At 39.0% G+C, this 22,501-nt stretch overlaps 1 protein-coding gene across 4 annotated transcripts in view; it reads left to right on the top strand.

Annotated features, from left to right (window-relative positions):
• Positions 1 to 22,501, top strand: part of casq1b (calsequestrin 1b) — a 76,565-nt gene that overhangs the window by 1,225 nt on the left and 52,839 nt on the right. The window lies entirely within an intron of this gene.

The raw sequence follows: 22,501 nt of genomic DNA, 5'->3' as shown, positions 1-22,501 counted from the left end.
TCAGTTTCTATCTTTATAAATCCCTTTATAAATCCCAATATGATCTTCTCTTTTGATGTAGGATCCATGGTATCAAATTGTTTTATAAACGAGGCCCTTGGACTCTGTCCTGTCTTAGAATGATGAAAGCTCTTCCATTTATCTGATATCTCTCAGATGTGGTCCATGAATTATTATTATACTAACAATTGTGTTTCCTTACTGTGATTTGTGATAGATGTGAGTATACTAACTGGAGATCAGCTAGCTCTTCTCAGCTGTTGTCGGTGTTGACATTTTTAGATCACTGCAGTGTCGTCTTACAGTTCAACTGAACTGATGTTAGTCCCTTAGTGAGTAACTGTAGTGTACCCACCAAAAAGAAAAATATATAAAGGGTTGAGTGGTTTTCTGATTCTCTCACTGATTTCATTTATGTAAGTGGTTTTCAGTCTTTGTAACTCGAAGGTTTACCGTCCCTCTCGCAAAACAACATTCAAAAACTTCCCTGCATAGGATATGACATTTCCTTTAGAAATTATGGTAACACTTTACATTAAGGTTCCCTTTGTAAAAGGTTTATAAAGGTGTTTGTTAAATAAGTAATTTACAAATGCATTATAAATCATTAATAATGCAGTTACAACTGCATGAATAAAAAGGGCAACTTTAATGCAATACCTGCCAAATAGTGAGCCATTTTTAACTCACATGTTATAAATGCTTAATAAATGTATTTATTAACAATTATTTAACCCCAAAACAGATTCCTGGTTTATTTCATGATGCAGCAAAAATTGACTCTCAGTCTATTAGACTGAAGGGTGTTGTATTTGTTTGTTTCGTATTAATATCTTATTAATATCTCATGACTGCCACTTTTCTTACTATGTTGCTTACCAGAAGTTTCTGTCTTGCCCATGATACTCTCCAAAAAGGTCATGATGCCTATCCAGAGCAGTGTATAAAAACTGATTTCTTGTTTTTTTTGAAGATTAAATTCCAACTTTATTTTGAAAATAAAAATAAGATAATAACCATAACTTGATGAGATATTAATAATGAAATAATAATAATAATAATAATAATAATAATAATAATAATAATTCCAGTATTGGTTAACTGTGAACCTTAATGTAGGGTGGACACTTGTGAAACATTTATTAATGAGCTATAAACATTAATAACCTATGAAAGTGAACCTTAATGTAAAGTTGAAACCTGTAAAACATTTATTAATGAGTTATAAACATTAATAACCTGTGAAAGTAAACCTTAATGTAAATTGAACACATGTGAACCATTTATTAATGAGTTATAAATACTAATAACCTATGAAAGTGAAACTTAATGTAAAGTGGAAACCTGCTCTGGTTCCAACATGCTTTGAAGTGAAAATTTGTGTTTACTGATTTGATGGGTAAGCTAACTGAGGTAAAATCAGTAAAATCAGACTGTGTTTTTCTAGTGTTTATATTATATGAGTAATCGCTGTGTTAGTTTGTAGTTATCTTAAACAAATAACAGTTAACCACTCCGGCACTCCCGCGCAGGTACTGCAAGTGCGGCTGGCCAAAGCCAAATACTCAAGTTATAGTGGCCTTTATTATGATATCAAAAATAATTATTGAATGCATATTAATATGCCAATGTTCTGTAACGGTGTTTGACCTCTATCAACACTTTACATTAAGGTTCCCTTTGTAAAGGGTTTATAAAGGTGTTTGTTAATGAGTAATAAGTCATTTACAAATGCATTATAAATCATTAATAATACATTTATAACTGCATGAATAAAAAGGGCGACTTTAATGCAATACCTGCCAAATAGTGAGCCGTTTTAACTCACATATTATAAATGCTTAATAAATGTATTTATTAACACTTATTTAACTCAAAACCAGATTTATTTCATGATGCAGCAAAAATTGACTATCATAATTAGACTGAAGGGTGTTTTATTTGTGGTTTTCTTATTAATATTTTATTAATATCTCATGACTGCCACTTTTCTTACTATGTTGCTTATCAGAAGTTTCTGTCTTACCCATTATACTCTCCAAAAAGCTAATGATGCCTATCCACAGCTTGTTTATCAAGATGAAATTGAACTTTTTTTTTAATCAATATATTTATTATATTATATTTATTATTTTTTACATGAACAATTTACCGAATTAGCTAAGTAAACAATTTTTCTAAACACCCTCTCACTCCTGTCCCACCCATCAAGAGACAGAACACTTGTATGACCATTATTACAAGGCCTTGAGCTGATGTGTAAGATAAAAATTATGATAACAATAAAATAAATATATAAATGCATTTAAAAAAGTTAAAGTAAAGAAGGGTTACATTATCACATCAGCATTTTCAATCAATGTAACATCCAAATTATTCAAATATTCAATAAATTTGCCCCATATTTTTTCGAGCATCGATGATTATTATTTTTTTTTTAAATTATACTTTATTTTTTCCGCAGGCACATAGGACAAAAGTTCTCTAAGCCATTCAGCATGACTGGGTTCTTCTGATTTCCAATGTATAGTTATACATTTCTTTGCTGCTATCAGAGCCATGTTAACAAAACGTAAATTCTTCCTTTGATCAAATTGGAGGGCCGATTCATTGCCCGAAAGTGAACCTTAATGTAAAGTGAACACATATGAACCATTTATTAATGAGTTATAAACATTAATAACCTGTGAAAGTGAATCTTAATGTACAGTGAACACATGTGAACCATTTATTAATGAGTTATAAACATTAATAACCTGTGAAAGTGAATCTTAATGTAAAGTGAACAAATGTGAACCATTTTTAATGAGTTATAAACATTAATAACCTGTGAAAGTGAACCTTACTGTAAAGTGGAGACATGTGAACCATTTATTAATGAGTTATAAACATTAATAACCTGTGAAAGTGAACCTTAATGTAAAGTGAACACATGTGAACCATTTATTAATGAGTTAGAAACATTAATAACCTGTGAAAGTGAACCCTCATATTTAACGGCTCTGGTTGGAACAGTACTGTGTGACTTCTTCTCGTGAAAAGTGACAAGGCTTTATTGGATGCTCACTAGCGCCAACTCCTGTCACACGCCAGAACATGCATAGTGATGTGAACCTGAAAGAGTATAATATAGCCTACTACTACCACTTATAATAATAATAAAAATAATAATAATTATAATAAAAAGAATGCATTGATTATTATACATTATTGTCACATTTGGTTGAAGAGTAGTGAGGAAGCAGGATTTAGATGCAGCTTTTTTTATTATGAAGATAACTGAACTCAAATGTAGGAGAACAAACTATAGTAAGCTATAGTTTTAGAAAACTAGACATGACAATAATATATTAGGCTATACTTTAAATACTCTTTCAGGTCACATCACTCTTTCAGGGTTACATCACTAAACATGCATGATCTGGCGTGTGACAGGAGTTGGCGCTAGTGAGCATCCAATAAAGACTTTTCAGAAGAAGAATTCACACAGTACTGTTCCAACATGCTTTGTGTTTTACGTTACTGTTTTGATGGGTAAGCTAACTGAGGTGACATTGCAGACTGTGTTTTTCAAGTGTTTATATTATAATCCCTGTGTTTGTATATTATATGTGTAATCGCTGTGTTATTTCTGTGTTATTTCATTAATAAATGGTTCACATGTGTTCACTTTACAGTAAGGTTCACTTTCACAGGTTATTAATGTTTATAACTCATTAAAAATGGTTCACATGTCTCCACTTTACATTAAGGTTCACTTTCACAGGTTATTAATGTTTATAACTCATTAATAAATGGTTCACATGTGTTCACTTTACATTAAGGTTCACTTTCACAGGTTATTAATGTTTATAACTCATTAATAAATGGTTCATATGTGTTCACTTTACATTAAGGTTCACTTTCGGGCAATGAATCGGCCCTCCAATTTGGTCAAAGGAAGAATTTACATTTTGTTAACATGGCTCTGATAGCAGCAAAGAAATGTATAGCTATACATTGGAAATCAGAAGAACCCAGTCATGCTGAATGGCTTAGAGAAGCCATTTTTGTCCTATGTGCCTGCGGAAAAAATAATGTATCATTTTTAAAAAATAATCATCGATGCTCGAAAAAATTTGGGGCAAATTTATTGAATATTTGAATAATTTGGATGTTACATTGATTGAAAATGCTGATGTGGTAATGTAACCCTTCTTTACTTTAACTTTTTTAAATGCATTTATATATTTATTTTATTGTTTTCATAATTTTTATCTTACACATCAGCTCAAGGCCTTGTAATAATGGTCATACAAGTGTTCTGTCTCTTGATGGGTGGGACAGGGGTGAGAGGGTGTTTAGAAAAATTGTTTACTTAACTAATTCTGTAAATTGTTCATGTAAAAAATAATACATATATTGATAAAAAAAGAGTTCAATTTCATCTTGATAAACAAGCTGTGGATAGGCATCATGAGCCTTTTGGAGAGTATCATGGGTAAGACAGAAACTTCTGGTAAGCAACATAGTAAGAAAAGTGGCAGTCATGAGATATTAATAAAATATTAATAAGAAAACCACAAATACAACACCCTTCAGTCTAATTATGATTTGTTAGTTATGATTAGTTATTGCTGCATCATGAAATAAATCAGGAATCTGGTTTTGAGTTAAATTATTGTTAATAAATACATTTATTAAGCATTTATAACATGTGAGTTAAAAACGGCTCACTATTTGGCAGGTATTGCATTAAAGTTGCCCTTTTAATTCATGCAGTTATAAATGTATTATTAATGATTTATAATGCATTTGTAAATGACTTATTACTCATTAACAAACGCCTTTATAAACTCTTTACATCCCTTTGTAAAGAGTTTATAAACCTTAATGTAAAGTGTTACTGAAATTATGATAGAGGTCAAACTTTCTACCACCAGAAACTAAGGCTGTCAATACAGTAAAATATGTTGATATATCTATATTTCCTCTCTAATATAGGGTGAATTCTGGTAAATTGAGACACATTTCACCATTGAGATGACCGAGAAAAATGGCCCAATTGTCCCCAGTTAGCCTTAATATATCTCAAGTAAATAAATAAATAAATAAACAAACTCCTTAGCAAAAATTCTTACTGTAATATAGAGTTGTTGTTCACAAACTCCTATAAAATTGTGCCACAAAAATTTGCACCAGCGTCTCTTCATGTGTGGAAAATGGCCTGAATTCAAGGGCCTCAAGGCCTATTCAAGGCCTGAATATGCTGTTTGCTTGGTATAATTGTCAGATATAGAATTTAGTTCAAGTATATAATTCATAATGAAATTTAATATAATTTAAATGAAAATGCGGCTGAGGGAGATGAAAATGTTCAATAGTCAGTTTTTGATAATGAAAAATTTGTAAAAAGTAATTTAAATGTTTAACTGGCTTTTATTAACATCAAAATTGTACAATATTTTTTAATGGACTGCACTTCTATCAATTACATAGTCATTGAAGATAGCAACAAATTTAAGTTGTCTACCCTGACTAAGGTCTATTAGTAAGGTCTATTAGTTACAGTAGTATTTGTCACGGACCTGCCATTGAGATTGAAAATATTATTTGAGAAATCACCATTAGATTTTTGGACTTGTTTCTTCCCTTAAACCTTTTGATAATCCTTGCACTGTCAATATATAAAGGCATAGCCTTCAGAAATAAGGAAACGGCTCCCTTATTCCCCTTGAGTCGGCTCAATGAGTCTTTTGCTGCTTGCAGTGCTTCGTGTTATTCCTGATTTGCGTATTTAATCTCTTAAGCTATCACAGATCTGTCATGGTTACCATCTGAGACACTCCCTGCTAATACTCCATTACTGAAAAGGCATTAGTGTCATGATTTGGATGTTTCTTATGAGCTGGTACATTAGGAGATGGCAATACATATAGTAGTGGAAGTGAGGGCAAGTGCTTTCCAAATCTGACTGTGCATGTGAATTTAAATGACTCAGACTGGGTGGTGTATTATCTGTCCTGTTCCAAATCAGGATATACTAGGTTTTCTATAGGGAATCCATTTCTATATGGTCCATTTTGACCCTGAGTAACTGTCCCATGGTTATGCAAATTTAAAGTCCCTATCACACAGATACTATGGCCTATGAATGGCCTATCCAGTGCTGTGGCTCCAGAAACCTATAGTCCAAGCTGCTGCATAATAAACCTGCTGCTCTGAGCTACTGTACATGCATATGATCATGCATTTCAAGTATGTTGGTCAAATGCCACAAGAAGTGTTATGGTGATAAATTATGGCAGTGGGCTGTTTTTGGGTAACATCATACGGAAGAGTGCAACACAATGAGTGGGCTTGATAATGTATAAATTGGCATGAATATAGTTGGATGTACTTTTTTGAGGAGTGGATCGAATGAACTGCATATGGTTTGATCGAAGGGTCAAGGTCTGGTTAGTAACTAACTGCACCATATGAGGACAAAGATCTTTCACCATAGCCATGTATTCCCTTGTGAAAAGAAGTGCACTACTTGTATTGAATGTGTACTTGTAGTCATAGGCTCCGATTTATGTTTCTGCCGGTGGGTGCCCACAGGTTTCACACTTTTAGAGGGAAAAGCTGCCCAAAACTGCTGGTCTAGGATCAGTTTTCTCATAAATATATAGTGGCGAAACAGATTTGGACAATGAGCGATCAAAAACAAAAAATGTTTTGAGTGGTGAGTGGATTCTGAGTTCTGCAAGCTCACAAATCCTCTCATTATTCAAAAAATTAGTGTCAAGTGGTTCCATGCAAATATATGAGTATATATATGAGTAATTTGTACAAATGAGAATTTAGTTGTATGAACAAAATAAATTCAAGTAAAGCTGGCAAAATTTATTTGAGTAAATTTGTCACTGTTACATAATATTTATATGTGCATTTTACTTAATAATGTTTTTTTTACATAAGGTGAACACATTTATTGACTTAATTTACCTTATTAAATGAACTATTTTCTCTACAAACTGCACTCAAAGAATAACTAATTGAACAAACTCAATTGAATTGAGAGCAGGAATTCCATCCTAAACATGCATATATGAGTGCTCACAGCATAAACACAGGTGCCACTCTTCTGCATAATGGTAACCACAAAATTCAAAAACATAAATGTCCAACATAACTGAACATTAAACACTAACATAAACTAACAACATCTTTCCCTTTACTGAAAAACACATAAAATAACACTTTAATCCATAAATGTATTCTCATAATGCAGTCCCTTGCATAGCATGCTGGGAACTATGGATCCACTGCCCAGTTAGTCAACATTAATTTGTGGGTTTCACTCAGCAATGTTAAGTTGACTGAACAAACACTTACTAAGTAAAGCTGATAATACACATTGTTAGAAACAACGCAGTTAAATTACGTTCATGTAGTTACATGAGTTTTTTAAGTAACGTGAACTAGGGTGGTTTGAGTGAAACTAACAAAAGTGAAAGTTAATTTTAGACAAAGTGTAGACATTATGTAAATAAGATATGCAGTCAGCTTTATTTATTATACCAGAACTTTGTGAGGTCACAATATACTAAGATGAGTGAAAAGATTTAGTGATTAAAAGGGGAACGTTCTTTGTGCACTTTCTGCCTGCCAAATCCCTCATACAGTATTCTTACTTTTCTGTTACAATTAACAGTGGTTTGTGAATATAGCAATGCTTTAATAACAAATAATTTATCGGGAGCGTTTATGCTGAAATGTCTAAGTTGTGTGGCGACACATAAATTGAACTACTGGACACTCTTTGTGTATTGCTCCATACTCCTCCGCCTCCCGGCGGACGACGATGGCTCCTCAGACTACGGGCACCCGGCAGCAAGCTCCCCTTCCCCTCGCTCTGCCTGCTCCTCCCCACAAACCACAACAAGGTTTGTTGATATAGAAAGAAGAAGGCAGGAACTGGTAAACGTTCAACATAATTTTAATGACCAAAATAAACAAACAACAAAACAAAAGTAAAGCAGCAACCCCTCACAGACGACTGCCACATATAAACATAATAAAACAACAACATAAATTCCAGGCTTGGTCCTCTCTCATCTTCCACTGTTGTCACTGCTTTTATCCTTCCAGAGCTCCTCCATGGGACTCGAGACTGGTGTGGCGTGCAGGTGACACTCATTAAAACTCACATTCCGGGTATTCGGGATTGGTGCCTATGCTTGTAATATACTTAAAATCTTAGCATAATCTTAAAAGCTGTACTTGCATATTATATAATGTTAATGAGGTAAATGACCACTTAAATGTACTTAAAGAGAGTACACTTTCATGAAGTGTTAAGTACACCTTTAAAATATATTACATGCTTCAATAGAAATTTTACATTAAAGTGTATTTTACTTTACCAAAGATTCTTGTCAGTACATTTTGGCAGGACACTTTGACCATAATTTATAGACAACAGAAGTAATTATGAAATGACATTGGTTTCCATGTCTTTTATTTTGTAATTTGTTTCATGTTGCTTGTTTTTGTCATGCTTCCCTTGCTCCTCATGTTCTCCCTTAGTCTGTGGCTGCGTCTGAAAACCTAGGTAGCTGTCTTGCTGCCTCGCTGTCTTATAAGAGAATGACTTGTACGGCAGTGTTTGTGCATGAAGGTACCTCACGAAATTGATTTCGGACAGACTTCTGAGGCAGCGTAAGAGTTTAATGATCTACAGCAATATAGCGCGAGCTTTGGTGAGAACTGAACAAATATTTAATTATTACAGTAGTAATTTCTCTATAGAAATGATATCAAAATTGAAATATGTTGGTCAATATCGTACATTTATACACAAAATGAGCAGCAAACACAACTTTCGGACGCCATCTTTATTTTTCTAGCTCAACTGTCACAGAATGGAAAGCACAGGATTGTGGGATATCAAAGGCAGCTAAGGCTACATCCATGCTTCCTTCAAAAATCGATCTGAGGAAGGTATCTCATGAGACAGGAAGTGAAGCTAACACTGGATTCGGACATGCCTTGATGCCTTACTACCTTGAAATGTGTCCTCAGAAGGCAGCATTTTCCAGTTTTCGGACGCAGCCTATGTGTCATGTTCTCATTGATTGTTTATGGTCATGTGGTTTTCAGTTCTGTTCTGTTATTGGTTCTCTTGTTCCTTGTGTCACTTCCATATTGGTTGTCCTAGTCATGTGTTCCATCAGTTCTTGTATTTATAGCCATTGTCTTCCCCATGTTTCTTTTTTCGTGTTTTGTTAATGTAACCTGCTGTCGGTGAGTCATTTTGTCAAGTCTGTTCAAGTCTGTTCAAGTCAAGTCAAGTCAAGTCAAGTCAAGTCAAATCAAGTCAAGTCAAGTCAAGTCAAGTCAAGTCTATTTTCATGTTCCTGTTCACATTTGTATTTTGGATTATTCTTATTAAAACTGCACTTGGGTTCTCACTACGCTCGCCTCCAGTGGACTATTTTCGTTACACATATAAAGGTATTACAATATTGGCTGCTAATAACAGCTAATTGCATTTGATATAAAATTAAACTATAAAACATTTTTATTTAATAATAATTAACATGCATTTAAGTGTCTAAAAACATTACATTCAATTCACACTTAAATTTAAAGTTTTATTTTCTCCACAATAAATATTCTTTTTAAAAATATGCTAATGTGTATTTATGTTCTGATTAATTTGTGCTGTATTTCATTATATTATAGTAAATGTTTTACCAGTGACATTCTTTTTGAAGGCTCTTCAAAGCTTAAAACAGTCTTATATTTGTCCTGTCTTCAGTCTTTGACATCACAGATCAGGATATTCAGTGGTGGAGGTTTGATACAGTGTGTGTTCTTGCGATTCCATCAGCCAATCATTGATTCAATGGCAATTTTCCTGCAGCTCATTAGTCACAAGGTGAGCAAAGGCTATTGAGATGAATGGGAATGCTAATGCTGCTGTCACATATATGTTGGTTTCATTGTGTTTTGGTTTGGTTTTAGTTCTAGTTCCTATTTCTTTTATTCTCATTTTCTCACCACTTGTTAGTTTCCAATGTTTCTAATTAGTTCACACCTGTTCCCTGTTCTGTTGATTAGCTTCCCTTGTGTATTTAAGCCCTTGGTTTTCCTCAGTTCCTTGTCTAGTGTGAATGTTATAGCATATAGTGTTTCGTTTCCATCTGTGTTTATTAAAAGTAAGTTTAATCATCTTCCTGCATGCTCTCTTAGACTGCTAGGATTAACTGTGACAGAACACTTGACCAAGATTAGATTAGGCCATAAAATTATGGATTTACCTGCTGTGCGCCTCCTTTTGCTGGTGCAAGGAGAGCGCCCCCTCGAGGACAACACAATGGATTTTTAGATCTGGAATGCCTCACCCACTATCCTGACTGCTCTTCTCTGTGTATTTTTCTGCTCTAAACTCAGCGAGCGATCCAAGGCATGTATGCTTATGGACAGTCCTCGGGGGAATTTTGCTGCTTACATGGAATGGGTACTGTGCCTAAATGACTCTCTCTTCACTATCTGCTCAGCAGAAGAAGACCCTGCCAGCCCCAATCCAGACCCAGAGCCCAGCCAGAATTCAGCCATACCCACAGACCAAGAACTTGAGCCCACCCAGCTCCAAGTCTCCCACGTCTCTGTTGGTCCCACCCAGCTCCAAGTCTCCTGCGTCTCCGCTGGTCCCGCCAGCTCCAAGTCTCCTGTGTCTCCGCTGGTCCTACCCAGCCTCACACTCCCAGGCTGTTCTGGCGCATGCTCTGCTGCGACGACACGTCTGTCATGTCAGCTCACGCTATTGTCCTGGCTTTGTCTAGTTTTTCGTCTTCTATGTGAGTTATTTGTTATTAAGTTTTTGTCAAGTGTGTGCGGTTAAGTTAACAACGACATAATGCTGAAATTGCTGTGGATTACTCTCGTGATTTTGTGGATTATCAAGAATGGAACAGCGCTCACGCCACTACAGTCAGATGTTACCAGAGGCGCACTACTCACCTACAGCCGGGATGAGCTTCTGCGACTCCGGTCATCTATTCTCTGTAACGAAAAACCGACTGACATCCCTTCGGAGATTCGATCGAGGAAAAGGGGCAGCCGTGGTGGTGTCCGTGCCCGGCTAAGAAGGCGTCCTTTTAGACCTCCGTTACCCTCTGTCATATTGGCCAATGTACGTTCCCTTCGGAATAAAATTGATCAACTTCATGCCAAGTGTCAGGGGGAGAGACTTTTCAGGGATGCGTGTATCATCGCACTAACTGAATCTTGGCTTGATGAATCCATTTCTGACTCTGAGATCAGCCTGGACAACTTTTTGACTGTCCGGGCTGATAGGACCCGTCAGTCAGGGAAGGAGAGGGGTGGAGGACTATGTGTCTTTATAAACAAGCGCTGGTGCACTAACATAAAAATACACAGCACCATATGCACACCGGACGTAGAGATATTAACACTATCATTACGCCCCTTCTATCTTCCAAGAGAATTCCCCACGGTGGTTTTTGGGTGTGTTTACTGTCCACCAGACGCTAACATACGAGCAGCAGCAGAGCTAATAGCGGAGAATGCTAACTTAATGCTAAGTAAATACCCCCGAGCCCCGGTGTTTTATATGGGCGATTACAACAACTGCAGTCTTGACAGCGTACTGCCTTCCTTCCATCAGTATGTGCATTGTCCTACAAGGAAGGGAAATATCTTGGATCTGTGTTACGGGAATATTTTGGATGCATTTACTGTTCGGGCTCATCCTCCTCTGGGCTCTTCGGACCATAATGTTTTGGTCTTTCTTCCTGGTTACAGACAGGAATTGAAGCGCATCAAGCCACAAATCTACAGTGCTTCTCAGTGGTCGGAGGATGCAATTGCATGTCTGCAAGGTTCTTTTGCATGTACGGACTGGACCGTTTTTAGCGGCACTTTGGATAAGAGACTGTCAGCTATAACGGACTATATAAAGTTTTGTATGAATAACTGCATACCAACAAAAACCTACAAAACATTTCCCAACTCCAGGCCTTGGATTACCCCACAGATTAAACATAAACTTGTTGAAAAACACAAAATATTCCAATGCAAGGATTGGCTTTCACTTAAAATATTAGATAGACAAATAAAAAATGACATTATTAAAGAAAAACTTAAATACAAAGAGAAAATAGAACATGAGTTTTCTACAATGAACACAAAACAAGCTTTCCGGAAAATAAAAATATTGACAGGACAGAATGTGAAACAAGACCATGGCACAATCACCAATCCCACAACCTTTGCAAATAGTCTTAATACCTTCTATTCCAGATTTGACGTCACTGACTATTCAGCTGTCTGCAATGAGCTACTTAATGCTCTCCCTTTAGATCCATCAACAACTCCTCCCTTTACAGAGGTGGATGTTCGACGGGAGCTGAGCAGGTGTAAAATTGGCAAGGCCATGGGGCCAGACGGCATCCCTGCCAGGGTGCTCAAGCTTTGTGCAATGGAACTCTCCCCGGTTTTCTATTCCATAATGCATGAGTCATACAGCACAGCACGGTGGCCCTCCCTATGGAAAAATTCCACCATCATTCCTCTACCAAAGAAACCCCGTCCGTTAGAGCCCAACCATTACAGACCAGTTGCTCTTACAGCCATAGCAAGCAAATGTTATGAAAAACTGATTCTGCGTACCATCCTGTCAATTGTCAATCCACAGCTGGACAAACATCAGTTTGCCTATAAAGCCAGGCGAGGGACGGAGGATGCTGTTGTATGTCTCCTTCATTCCCTCCTTCAACATTTGGAAGTATCTGGTAACTTTGCTGCAGTTCTTTTTGTGGACCTAAGCTCAGCTTTTAATACAATCCAACGTCATCAGATGATTAAAAAATTACACCAACTTAATGTTGCACCTCAATACATCCATCTGATTCATAGTTTCTTGAGCAACAGACCACAGGCTGTGAGGATAGGGCCTGTCACATCGGATACCACCATAACTAATACGGGAGCTCCTCAAGGCTGTGTCCTTTCTCCCTTTCTCTATACACTCTACACTAATGATTGTATTAGTCCTTCATCCATTACAACATACTATAAATATTCTGACGATACTGCAATTCTGGCTCTCCTCAATGATCACACTACTATTGCTGCTTACCACGATACAATATCACATTTCACACATTGGTGCACAGACAATTTTCTCCATCTTAATGTTGAGAAAACAAAAGAACTGGTTTTTAATGCACCCAGTCTCAGTCAGATCTCCATTCATGGCAACATGATAGAACAGGTTGAGAAATTCAAATATCTTGGACTCACCCTGGATAATAAGCTCACTTTTGACCATCATATAACAGACAATCAGAAACGTGCACAACAACGTCTGCATGTTCTACGAAAACTCAGTTCCCTTTACGTTGCTCCTCATCTTCTGTTACTACTGTACATGAGCATTATCCAGCCCATTCTGTTATACTGCTCCACTAGTTTTTATACCATGCTGTCAGTCATCAACAAAAACAAACTGAATAAAATAACATACATAGCTTCAAAAATAATACATGCTCCTACACCCAACATCTCAGAACTCAATGACAGAGCAATAGCCCGCCTTGCCCAAACCATAATAAGAGACCCAGAGCACCCTCTCAACTACCACTTTGCTCTCCTACCCTCCGGGCGCAGGTATAGGACCCCGACATGGAGAAGGGCTCGTTTCAAAAAGAGCTTTGTACCATCTGCAATCTCAATTCTTAACAGGCTACAAAGTTGAACATCTACCTTTTTGTGCTTTTGTGTTGTTGTTCTTGTGTACATATGTGTTTTTTTTTGTTTTGTTTTTTGTATGCCAGTTACGTGTACTGTATGACAGTCTGTGAAAACAAATTTCCCGTTAAGGGACAATAAAAGTTATCTATCTATCTTATCTATCTCCCTCATCCTCAGCCACCAGCAGCCAGTCTCTCGGCCCTGCCTCTGCTGGCTTCAGTGGCACCATACAATGGTTTGGATCAGCTGTGGATCAGCAATGGTTTGGATCCTCCCGGTCCTCCGCTCTGCCTTGGTGTGATGATCCCCTAGCTCAATCTCTGGCCTCAGAGCCTCAGACTCCACCTTGGCTCCATGCTCTTTGTCTCCAACGTGGACTTCATCACACTGGATTCCCAGGGCTCCCTCATTCCTTCTGGCTCCTCCTTGGTCTGATATCAGACTCCACCCCTTCAGCTCCACCAGACTCTGCCTTCCCTCTGGCTCCACCACTGTCCTCAGTCATTCCAGCTCCACTGCTGTCTTTCAGGTCCCCGTCTCCACCTGAGTCTCACAAGCTGTCAGCTACGTCCTGGCCCTCCAGACAAGAGGTGCCACCCTGGCTCTTCATCTCCTCAGCTACACCTGGGTCTCCAACTCTGTCAGTCATCTTCCTGACATCATCCGGCCTCTCCATTAGGGCTCCGCCATGGCTACTCTGTCTGTCGCTCTGCCATGGGCATTCATCCTGGGTGTGCTCTGGGTTCTCACCTGGTCCATCCTTCCAGCATCTCTTCCCTGGCTCCTCCCTCCACTCCCTCATTAACTGCTCTGTTAGCTCTTTCGTGGTCACATCCCTCTACAGCTCCACATCCTCCTACAGAGCCCCCACTCTCCCTCTTCTTCCCTGGTGTATTTAACCCTTAAGTGCATGAATGTTTTGCCAACCATTCTTACATATTTGGGTCTTTAGTGACTATATCTAGCAAGAATGGATATCTACCTGTCGCAGTAATATAAAACACCCCTTGGTATCAGAGTAACAATTACAGAAGAATAAAATACAGCATATTTTGTTACTTTTGGTGCTTGGAAGGGTTCAGTTTGAGCAGATGTTTTATGCCATCATCACTGTCCTCGTCAGAGCTCATTTCCCAGTGCATTCAGCCAATGATAGTTTTGAGAATATGTTTGAGCCTATTCACAATCTCAAACATATTCTCACAACTGTCATTTTCAACATCTTCAAAATTAATATTTTGATTGCTGACAGCTTCACCAGATCCATCACCAAGAAAAAAAATACTTATACTGATTCATACCTTGGGTCGTTAGCAACCGTCTCAGGTTACATATGTAACCATGGTTCCCTGAGAACAGGGAACGAGACACTGCGTTGAAATGCATATGGGGAACGCCATCACATGAACCGGTGTCTGAAAGCAATTATCAAATCTCACCAATCCTATTGGCCGGCGACAGCCTATGACGTCATTAAAGACGCTACCCTGAAGTATAAAAGGAGCGCCTAGAGAAGCAGTCAGTACCTTATCGTCTGAAGGGACTGTTCAGCAGGCAGCCCTGATGCATGGCAGATAACGCAGTGTCTCGTTCTCTGTTCTCAGGGAACCATGGTTACATACATTACCTGAGACGTTCCCTTTCAAAAGGGAAAGCGTTGAAACGCATATGGGAAACGATATACCCACGCCGCCATGCTTGAGGGGAGTGCAAAAGGGCCTACGACTTCCAGACAGACATGTGGCATCAGCTTGTGGCAGTGTTCTAAGCTCTAAGGGAGCCAAATATGATAACCAAACTCTCCAGTGAGGTTAACTAGTTTAAATCAACCTGAGCCACCATACCACCCGGCAATGTACTCAGTAAAAACACCTTTTACTCTTTAAGCAAGAGGAGTACAAACCTACGCCATCATGTTCTTGAAGGAGGCCCAAACGGGGCCTACAACTCAGAATGACACGTGGCGCCAGCTAGTGGCAGTTTCTAAGCTCTAAGGGAGCCATATATTAGAACCAAACTAACCAGTGAGGTTAACTATTTAGCTCAACCTGAGCTTGATTCTATTCAACACATTCCAACAGGCAATGTACTATGTAAAACACTTAAAACTCTTTAAGCAAGAGGAGTACAAACTATGCCAACATACTCTGAAAGAGGCCCAAACAGGGCCTACTACTCCAGAAAGACACGGACGTCAGCCAGTGGCAGTATCAAAATTAAACCAAACATTCCACCATTACAAACCTGTGCCATCATGTTCTTGAAGGAGGCCCAAACAGGGCCTGTGACTCCAGAAAGACACGTGGCATCAGCTAGTGGCATTTATGTCTAAGCTCTAAGGGAGACAAATCTGAGAACCAAACTATCAAGTGAGGTTACCTAGCTTAACTCAACCTGAACTTAAATCTACACATTCCAACAGGCAATGTACTCAGTAAAAACACTCTTAACTCTTACAAGTAAGGGGAGTACAAAGAATATATGCTGCCATGCTCTGAAGGAGGCCCGAACCAGTCTACTACTTCAAATAAACATGGGCATAAACCTGTGGCAGTGCTAGTTCTAAGTGAGCAAAACTCTGACCAAACATCTACCAACAAACTTGTGATACTACAAGCTATTGTGCTCAGAAGGAGGCTCAGACCAAAGCCTTCAACTCCAAATAACACATCAACTCTTGTGGCAGTGTTCAAACTCTAAAGGGAATTACATAAGAACCAAACTGAATACTGAGGTTCCCTAAACAAACTCAACCTGAGCTATGCATTCCAACAGGCCATGCACTCAGTAAAAACCCTTAAAGCAAGGGGAGTACGAACTTAGTCACCTTGCTCTGAAGGAGGCCAGAACCAAGCCTACTAATACAGAAACAGGTGCTAACCTGTGGCAGCAATAGAGATATAGCTCACACTGTGTAGGGCAAAAAATAGAAAGCATAAAAGCATTAAAGCATAAACAAGGCTTTTCTTTTCATTCATACCATACTGAAACTCAAGGATGGATGCTTTTCACCAGAACAGAAATTCTTACCTCTGTACTGAACCCTAGGGACCAGGAGCTTAATCAAAGCTAACACCATTACACTTCAGCTTGAATGTTAATTCAAGGGGTTCAGGGGAAAAGACAAAACACAGTATGAATGAAAATTCTAGAAAAAGTGGGGCCTATGCAACACTAGCATTCTCTTATCCACATAATGATAAGGGGCCTACCACGGCACCAGGGAGACTAGCAATAGCCTGCTACCTTAGCTGCTATCTATCTTGCACCTACACAAAAAGCGGTAATGGGCCTTGGCCTGACAACTCTGATAAGAGGAGGCCAGAACTAGGAAAACTATACAACCTGACAAGGGAAGTAATAAAAAGGTGAAATGCTTTAGTATATCACCTAAACCCTAGTTCTAGCTTAGGCCAGCTATAGCTGTGATAGATCTGCCTGGGACTTAAACTCAGCCTCTAAAACTCTCACTAGAGAAGAGGCCACTCTGAAATAACTCTCTAAAAACAAGAGCTCAGAAGAGCAAAGCTCAACCCAAGCCAAACAATGTCAGGCGGCCCCGGAGGCCGACGCTAAACATAGATCTATCTGAAGTAAAGAGTGCTAATCTTGAATACAAACTCTAGCTATGACCAGAGGATAAGCTACTCTACCATATTGTGGCTGTAAACGCAGCCATTTTGTTTGCCAACACAGAAATAAATCATTCTAGCCAACCTAATGGAACTTCAGAGCCCTAAATTCCCCTTGTCTTTTTTTCCCTCTTACATGCCCAGGAAAAAACTATACAGGAAACTTAAGGTCAATATATTTTATAACAGAAATATAGACCAAGCTCACCTTCCTGCGGCTCGAAGACCGAAGACTCCTCATCATGAAAGGGATGGATTCTAAGGTTCTTTTAAGCCTAAAAGAAAATATTCATCATAGGCACAGCCCTCAGCCTGACTGTACGAAGCGTGTTTCAAAAAAAAAATTTCCACTATTCAGGAAGTGGAAGAAGAGAGGAGAGGGTAGATGTTAACTACCCTCCCTCAGATCCTGCTTCTTCTTCTTGGAGTCCCGCCTTCTCTGGGACCTGCTCCGAGGAGGAAGAGGTGCCCTGCAACACTGGACTTCTGGCCCTGTCTCTGATCCTCGAATTGGGACCAACCAGGATCTCCTGTCTGTCTGGGCCCAGGATCAGATCCATGCCTTCTCGATCTCAACGTGAAGATCAGGAAGGAATGGAAGGCTCACGGGGGCTGTTGTGTTATGGCCAGAAAGGAACCGCTCATCAAGCTGTTCGCGTGCGGCCCCTTTTTAACACGCACTGCCAGAAGCGCGCTCCATAACTTCAAGCAGCTCCGCATATGCAGGGCTGTGAGGCTTTGAAGTCTCAGCAGGCTCACCTGCTTCCTCTTCAATAGCCATCTCCTGCTCTCTTGGGCTTGACGCCACAAGAGCACTCGCTGTTGGATCTGATGATGTCAACGAGAGGACATAATCATCATCCAGCAGCTCACCCTCGTCAGCCACTGAGGATTGAGAGAGATTTACACCTCTCACAAATTCCTCAGTGAGCTCCACCTGAGAGCCTTATGATTTCAGCATTTTACTTGGTTTGACTTGATTCATTCTTTCTATACTTTTTTCCTTACAAAAACTCTTTCATTCTTAAACACTGAAAAATGTTTGTGCATGACAATGCATTTAAATGCTAATACATTTTAAATGCATTCAAATGTAATTATTTTTACCTTCCGCTACTGAATATGTGTCTTAACCATGACAATTACAACTGCCATGGTCCAGGAATGTTCAAGTTCAAGTTCAAGTTCGGTTTATTTCTAAAGCACGTTTAAAAACGGCCAGGCCGACCAAAGTGCTGTACAACAATTAGAAGAGAAGTGTACATAAAATATAAAGGAAACAGTTAAAAGACAAAGAAACAGAAGGCAGAGAAATATGGACGTTATATACACACACATATCCACATATCCACAAATATATACATCCATATGTATACACACATACATATACACCTACATTATATATATAGATATTTGCACGTACACACACACGTACATGAGACATACATGATATACGCATACATGCACACATAGATACACCCCATATGCACATATACAGACATACATATACATGCATGAACATACACATATATAATTATACTCAAATACCTACATTATATACCAAAAGCGTGAGAGAAAAGATGAGTTTTAAGGCATGATTTAAACTCAGATAAACTGGAAGCCATTCTGACAGAGTTTGGAAGATTGTTCCAGAGCGTGGGGCCAGCCACTTCAAAAGCTCGATTTCCCCTTGTCTTTAGACGGGTTCTAGGGATCTTTAAGAGTAGTTTTCCCTCCGATCTCAGTCCTCTCGCAGGAGTGTAAGGGTGAAGAAGGTTGGTCAGATAGGAGGGAGCTAGATTATTTAAAGACTTATATACAAGTAGTAGGATTTTATACTCGATTCTAAACTGGGTGGGCAACCAGTGTAGAGATCTCAGGAGGGGCGTAATGTGATCGAATTTCTTACGCCTCTTCAGAAATCTCGCTGCAGCATTTTGGACTACTTGTAATCTAGAAATTTGGGTTTTTGCGATCCCGTAGTACAGGGAATTGCAATAGTCCAGTCATGATGTAATGAAGGCATGGATTGCAGTCTCTAAAGAGCCCTCCAAAAGGAAGGTTTTGATTTTTGAGAGAGAGCGAAGATGGAAACAACTTGAACCAACAACGGTACTTATTTGTTTGTCAAATTTCAGACAGTTGTCAATAACCACTCCCAGATTCCTCACTTGGGGAGAGATAAACGAACTTAATGACTCAAGATCAATTTGATTTTGTGTTCTGGAGTCAGAGGGGCTGAAGACAATGACTTCCGTTTTATCGGAGTTCAGGAAAAGAAAATTATTGGAAAGCCATGATTTAACATTGTCCAGACACGCTAATAGAGTATGGAGAGGAGATTTTTCTTTTCCTGTTACAGGCAGATAGATTTGCATGTCATCTGCGTAACAATGGAAAGAAACGCCATGTTTCCTAAAGATGGAGCCCAAAGGAAGTAAATAAAGAGAGAAAAGGGTGGGAGCTAAAATAGAACCCTGAGGAACACCGCAGCTTAGATTGCCTAAGGAGGAGGTGAAATTACCGACTTTAACTGAGAAGCTTCGATTAGTTAAAAAAGATTTAAACCAACTTAAGACCTCCCCCCGTAGACCGACGCAGGATTCCAGGCGACAGACAAGAATCTCGTGATCAACAGTATCGAAGGCTGAGGACAGATCAAGCATAACTAAAATAACAGAATTGCCTGAATCAGTAGCCATGAGGATGTCATTGAGGACTCTAACAAGGGCAGTTTCGGTACTGTGCATAGATTTGAACCCAGACTGAAATGTCTCATAAATGTGATTATTAGTTAAAAAGGATTGGAGCTGTAAAAACACAATTTTTTCCATCACCTTAGAAATGAATGGTAAAACAGATATAGGCCGGAAATTGGCTAAGACAGATGCATCCAGTGAAGGTTTCTTTAAAACTGGAGTGACCATGGCCATTTTTAAGCTGTCCGGGATATACCCTGAATGTAGACATTTATTTAACAGGGACACCAGTCCCGGTCCAATAGTGTCAGTCAATTGCCTCAAATAACGAGGGTGTATTGTATCAAAGGGACATAGGGAAGGTTTAAGTTTTACAATTACTTCCTTAACTGATTGTAGAGAGACAGGGTTAAAGGTAGTCCAAAAGGCAGGTGGGTTTCCAAGCGTCAAGTTTTCATGATCAGTTGCTTGTATCTGGGCCCTCAGACTCATCGCTTTGTCACTGAAATGTCTTAAGAAACCTTCACAGAGTGCAGAGGTAGGATTTTGAAAGGTGTTTACAGGAGGATTTAACACTGAATTTATAACAGAGAAAAGAATTTTAGGAGTGTGGTGGTGTTTGTCAATCAAATTAGTGAAGTAGAGAGACTTGGCTTTCTTAACAGCACACTGATACAAAGTCAAACAGTTTTTAAGAATATCAAACGAAATTTGCAGTTTGTCCTTTTTCCATTTTCTTTCAGCTTTCCTACATGATTGTCTTAGAGAGCGAATATTTTGATCAACCCATGGCTCGGATGTAGGTTTTGGCTTAAAAGACTTAAAAGGAGCAACAACATTCAAGACATCCAGCCATACAGTATTTAAAACTTGATAATGTTGTTCAGCATCTAGTGCAGCTAATGAAGATTCAAGTGACATAGAAATGCTGGCTTCATTATAAAGCTTAGTAAAAGCCTCGCAGAAAGGTGGTGAGTAAATACGGGTCTGTCTTGTGTCAGATGCTGCTTTATTTGAGATGGCAGGAAGAGACATTTTAAATATGATAGGAAAGTGATCTGATATGAGAGATTCAATCACTTCATTGTCAGTTATCAGCAGGCCAAGAGACAGAATTAAGTCCAGAGTATGACCTTGGGTATGTGTAGGGAGAGTAACCCATTGTCTTAGATTGAAAGAGTCAATGATGTTCAAGAACTCTGACGTTAGTTGTTTCGATGGACAACACACATGGATATTAAAATCACCTAGTAAAATAATCCGATCATAATTAGTGATGAGATCCCCTAAAAGCTCTGTGAATTCTGCTAAAAAGCCTTTAGTTAAATGCGGTGGCCGATATATCAGAGCTAAAACAATGGGGTCATACCAGTCAAGTAGTAATAGCTGGACTTCAAAGCTCGTGAAATTTGCGGACGGCAATGTCCGACAACGGGGACTAAAATTTTTCTTTGTGATTATAGCTAGTCCTCCACCTCTTCCAACAGGACGGGGAGAGTTATAGAAACAGTAGTCAGTAGGAACAAGTTCTGAGAAAGGGCTTAAATCTCCTACCTTCACCCAGGTTTCGGTGATAAACAGGAAGTCCAGGCAGTGAGAGGAGATAAAATCGTTGAGAATAAAAGTCTTGTTAACCAGGGAGTGAGCGTTTATCAGCGCCATTTTTGGAGAATGCAACGCCAGAGTGCTGCGCGAGACCGGGGCTTTGCTCAGAAAGCGAAGATTTGCAGTGTTTACTCCCTCCGGACGAGGTCGAATGACAATCCGCAAAACAGAGTCCTGTAGAAGTCGAACTGGAGAATCGGGAGGAGCAGGGTAGTCAGCTGGAATAGATGTAAGATATCGAGATGACAGGATCGGCGAATACCAGGCCGCAAAGCGGCTCAGATCCTGAGTGAAGCTGAGTGGAAGGCCAGCGTGCAGGTGGATCTTTAATCTGACGACCACTCCGCCGCGTTTCCCACGTCGTCTCCGGCGTTTTCTCGGGATAATATCCAACGGCTGGCGACGAAGAAAATCTGGAATATCACGTAAGATACTTCCTTGTGTGTAGTCGGCGAAAGTTCCTATTTTCGCTTCGAATACATCCATGTAGCTATTGCAAATGCCAAGAAGGGTCTGACGATCATATACGAGAGAATCAACGTAGTTAGAAGGCAAGAGAGTACAGATTAATAACCACATACAGGACATGATAGAGAGCGACAGATGGCATGCCACATTCACAGGCGCCATCTTGCCGGAGATATATTAAATTTATATCATGGCTATGCATCAGCAATTTCCGGACCTTCTAAATTCACAGCTAGAATAGCTGCTACTATCTTCGGGTCTGTCTGTTAGTGGCTAATTTTAGCCAGTATGACCAATGTTCTCACCTCCTTCTCACATTCAGCTGCTCTGTCCTTGCTTCTGTTGGTCATT

This window comes from Megalobrama amblycephala, linkage group LG3, assembly GCF_018812025.1.
Source record: "Megalobrama amblycephala isolate DHTTF-2021 linkage group LG3, ASM1881202v1, whole genome shotgun sequence".
NCBI classification, from domain to species: domain Eukaryota; kingdom Metazoa; phylum Chordata; class Actinopteri; order Cypriniformes; family Xenocyprididae; genus Megalobrama; species Megalobrama amblycephala.
The sequence above is the reverse complement of the archived record's forward strand: the minus strand, read 5'-3'. Positions and strand labels throughout refer to the sequence as shown.